Raw genomic sequence first — 5442 nt, 5'->3', positions numbered from 1 at the left:
GCGAGCGGGCCAAAATCCTGTCGCGCCAGCGAGGTCTACGTCATTTTGACGTCACAGTGTCGCGCGACAGGTCTCAAGCGGCAAGCATACTTCGGCCTTTATGCTCACACGTCCTTAGGGTGCATGGGGAAGGTAAACAAAAGGTGTTGAAAGGTAATGTCATGTGTGACACTTTGCTTATAATTGCCTGTAGGTTCCTCAATCCAGGTTTCCTCCTTTCAGTCCATCAGCCTAACAATTTATTTTATCTCAAAGACAGAGTGAGGGCTGTGGTGTTTGTCATGTGTTGATTCGCAGAAAATCTCTTTAAAGTGCTTCCTCTTTGGGCCAAGAGGTTTTGCCTAAACATGCCTGTGCAGCACCTTTGATAGCACGCAGGGGCGGGACACATGGAGCAATCACCAGAGCTGATCATACAAAGGTTGCGCTCCAGGGTCTCAGAAATCTAGCACCCCAAGGAGGTTGAGAATACACATTTAAAAGTTTATCCCAATCACAGTTCTTTTATATTCATTCTGCTGCTGCAGAGAAATGGCTGCTATCACAAACCTGCATATTAGTACCACTTTCTCATAATTCAGGTTTCTATGCTGTTCTCAATAATCAAATAATTAATAAATTATTTATTAATGCTTCATAGATCAGTTTTAAACTGTTAATAAGATTAACTTTTGGGTTGCCAGGTTAATATAATTGGCACATGTTTATCCTTTGTATTTGGAAATAAAGTAGTTATAAAGTTTTACATTTTCTAATAAGCCATCAAGCCTGCAGTTACAGTATATATGTTAGTAAGTCATTTTTTATAGGGGTTTCACTCACTCAACTTCAAGTCTGCAGTTATACGTATTAATAAGTTGATGTGAAAACATGGATGTGACATTCAAATACTGATCTATAAAGCATTAGTAAATTATTTATTTACCATTAATAAAGCCATTAGTTATTAACCCTGCAAGAACCTCTCTGGGATGAATCCTGCAGTAGAATAATTATGGACTGAGGTCATTAGCAGGCTGTATTTGTCATCTTTTTTATGTTTTTAAAATGCCCTACTGGCTGCAATTAAGTGTAGATGAAATAGAGACTTAGTAGAATGTAACATAGATAACATAACTATATATAGCTATATTATATATATATATAAAATATATTGAAGATGCTCAAAAGTGATCAAAGCATTCTTTAGGAGTGCTCAGAAAAATCTGAATTAGAATTACAAAATTAGGTCTTATGCATGAATGTAAACCTTGATCTGAGTATTTCAGTAGTCATTTTTGTCTTCATTGCTTTGCTCACCTTCTTGGGGCCCCGGGGCAAAAAGGTGCTGGGCCCCTATTAACCCCCCGCCCGACATTTCTCCTACTCTCTCTACATTCCAAGAATATCATATTTCGATTATTAGGTTTGCTGTGTGCCGAATTGATTAAACACAAAATCATTTAGGCACCGTAACAGTGAATTTAAATCATATGAAATAATAAAAAGCTACAGCTAAAGGCTGGAGAAAGCAGGACCACTTGCATATCTGTCTGTTAAATATTAAGCTACAGCTATCAGTTGGGTAACATAGCTTAGCATAAAAGAAATACTCCATACGAAGATTTAAAAAAATCTGTCCAACAGTCCCTCTTAAACTCACTCATTATTAATCTGTTTAATGTGGAGAAAAACTGAAGTGTAACAAAAACAACAATTCACTGTTTTATGGTGATTATATGCTGGACTGTTTCTTGGCACGGACTGGCACATAACACCCCTCCGTAAAACAGAGAAATGTATTTCTCACATGTTTTTTGTATGGATTACACAAGCAAGATACAACAAGTCTATCAATGAGATTTAGAGATGCTGGTTGGTGGGATTTGTTAATTTGGACAGAGCCAGTCTTGCCATTTCCAGTTGTTGCAAAGCTAACTGACTGCTGGCTGTAGCTTTGTATTTAGCACACAGCCTCAGGGGGCTTCAAAGTTCTGCACATCTTGTACAGAAAATGTGCTGATCATCTGCTGTCATGATTGCCTTTCCTACTTGCACATTTAGTTTATCTTGGTTTTCATCTGTGAAGAGAAACAGCCGCTTGCAGGAGGCAAAACATCAACAGCAGGAGCGATACTGGAACCAGTACAGTCATGCTGAGGCCTGTTCTTCCTGCTCGGCTCATAGATAGAGAACACTTAATATGAAGGTTATCCTTAAACAGTGCAAGATGCCACAGATCAAGGTAGCAGGCCACAAATAAACAGGGAGTAAAGGAACCAGTATGTTATTGCTTTCTCACACGATATAATTTTTTCAACTGCTCACACATACACATACACATCTCTACAGCTATCTAATAAGAGGCAATGCAATGGCAATCCAGGTATAGTATTATTGCCAAGAATGTTGGGTTAAACAAAGAACGATTATCTACCATTGGTTATTCAGATTAGCATATGTATTTTGTGAAATACCTGTAAACTCTTTGCTTTTTCCTGGGATGTTCCATAGAAATATCTAAATATCTATGCGGGCGATCACACAGAGATGCATTATTACAGGTGCAACTGCTTAACAAAACACCTTGGCAAAGCACATCGGGGAACAGCTGGTGCACCTGTGGAACTAGGCTGGGCGATCAAATATTGTTAACATAAATTCAAGCAAAAGGCAACGTCTAGATGAGTGAAATCTTGCTTCATTTCAAAGAGATGGATAAGTACATTTACTTGGGTTTACCCTCGACTACGCCCCTGGACTGGGTTGCACCGGCTATCTGTAAGTTGTCTCCGGCGCTTCTAAAACATCTTGGCAAAGATCGTCTGTGAAAAAACAGCTGGTGCACCTGTGGAGCAGAGATGCACACGCAACTGGGCGATCATATATGATAATGGAAAAAAGTTGATTCAAGCTGACCCATTCACTGGCATAGTAAACAGCATCAAAACAGGAAGAAAGTGCTAGTAAAGTCCGCCTCTTGATTGATTTAATTGGCTGTTAATTGTGACATTGACAAATGGTGTGACTCTACGCCTTGCAACTAAGTCACTAATTAACTAAATCAGCTACTAAAATTGGTTGGACCGCGATTATTTGGGGCATAACCTAACTAGTTTGGACGTAAAGTCATAACTAAGGCAAGAGGCCAATCAGCGATCAAAGATCCATTGTCATGGTTATGCATGTCAGACACTTTGTACTATAGGAAAATAATGGTTTTGTTGGCAACATGTTTCTAGTGACGCATTTCTAATCAGCCTCTTTGTATCCGTTCTGCCATAGCGGCTATCACTGATCAGGCCAGGTCAGCAAATAAACCAGTAACTTGCAGAGGGTTGTTCACCAGCCACCAGACACTTCAAACAGAAGAGCTTTTAATGAACCAAATACAGTCTGTATTTATATAAAAAACTTTACACATCAGGTGTGTTCACCCTCCAATATTTACATAGGATTTTCCTGTCACTTTCATAGTGCGGCACAGTAGGTGCGTCTGTTATCAGACCTGGGTGTGTGTTAGGATTTTGTGCATAGAAACGTGAATGAATGTAAACAGTCCTTGATTTACTCAATAAAGAAACACCCTCAGATATAATTACACACAGGTAAAGGGCTCACTTATCAGTTCTTGCGAAATACAGAGTGATGATATTTACCCTGGTCACCATTTTCTGCAGGACTGATAACATTTTATTCCAGTTGCTATTAAAGTTTAATGCTACACTGAGATGAGAAGTGTTTTTATATCTTTCCTATTTAACTATTGGAGGATAACTCTTATCTGGCACCCATTTTGGGGATTTAAATTAACGATCCTGTTGCTTAAATATTAACATGGACAAAAGCAGCAGTGTCTACACACAAAGGATATGATTCAGTAAATCTGATCGTGAACTTCAAAGCAGTCTCATAAAGGTGTACAGTTTAAACAGCGTCACTGTACCGTGAACAACACTCAGTTTTATTAGGAGCATTGTGTGTTGTTCCTAGTCAGACTGGTGTATTTTATTGTGCTCTGCGATTGTACATTTGAGGCTTAATGGTGGCTCACAAGTCATCTGTACAATGAAAACAAGCTTTTAGTTTCAGACTACAGCACATTTTATATATGTGATATGATATCATCTTTTTTATGCATTCCTATTCCTTGTCAAAACCTGACAACTTGTTAGCTCACCTGGTGGAGACCCATGTACAGGGGCTGGGTCCTTGTCACGGTGGCCATGGGTTCAGCTCTTTCTCTCCCCCATTTCCCGTCACTCTACAGCCGTCACTGTGAATTAAAGGCAATAAAAGCCCCCCCCAAAAAAGAAATTAAAAAAAGAAAAAAAAAACCCTGACAACTACATTACACATAATGCAACTCAACCGTCAACAATCCAGTCAGGTTTTCATTGCATCATGCTAGTAGTGGCTAATCCTTGTTAAGTGCTATGCATTAAGAATTCTGGGTTATACTGCAGTAGTATTATAGTAGTCTGTAATAACAGTTATTCCACTGATTCTCACGACTAATTACATTACTGGGTAATTTCTATGAGTGCTTAATCTAAATGCCTGAATGCTTAATACTCCATATGAAGAACTGAATGCCGTCTTAACAATTTGACAAAACAATTCCAACTCAAGGATCACTTACTAGTTTTATATAGGGCTTTCAGCACTGTTACATGGTCCTCATCACCAGGTGGAGTTTGCTCAGTTTGCTCAGCATAAAGAGATGGATTCAAGCTCTGTAGCTAAGATTTCATAGCCCCTTTATGATTTCTCATTTGTGTTAAGGTTAAAGAGGTACTCCACACAATTTCTTGAGCTGTTAACTGACTATACATTGTTAAAACACATCAATGCTGGTGTTAAAATTGACTTTATTACTAAATGTATGAAAATCTGCATTTTGTGGTTTGAAAATGGCTCAACATGTGGTCCCTGAACCTTGCAAGGCCAGTACTGACATAGAGTCGACTGTATGGGAATTAAATTTATATTTAAAAACATTATTAATGCCCTCGAACCAGAGGAGGACGGCCCGTCTCCCCAACCTCCGCTTTCAGTGGGAGTCTTTGAAACTGCTGCGCTCCTCTTCAAATGTAAACTGATCGAGACACGTCGTTCACAGGAGTTTCTGCTACTTTTTGCTAACCCTCTACTTAGTATTTTGGCGCAGTGGTTCAGACTTTAGACAGCTGTAGAAACACCACCATACTGCACTCTTTACTTGATCCTATGCCCCAACAGCCGCACCCCCTCTGAGCCGCTAGCTCAGCTACAACATGGGTACCACACAGAAACTTTTACAAACTGCTGTGAATGTGCTTCTAGTTACTGTAAAAACTGTAACTCGCTCTGACTAACAGCTCGCTGTTTCTGCTACGCTGCTGTGGTCAGTCTGTCACTCACTGTGCCACGCCCCCTAAAGTCACTGTCCTTTGGGTCCCTGATGCATTTTTCAAATTTGCT

The sequence above is a fragment of the Morone saxatilis genome, unplaced genomic scaffold, assembly GCF_004916995.1.
Source record: "Morone saxatilis isolate NCDOM2014 unplaced genomic scaffold, NCSU_SB_2.0 Contig8, whole genome shotgun sequence".
NCBI lineage: Eukaryota > Metazoa > Chordata > Actinopteri > Moronidae > Morone > Morone saxatilis.
Note: the sequence above shows the minus strand (reverse complement) of the source record.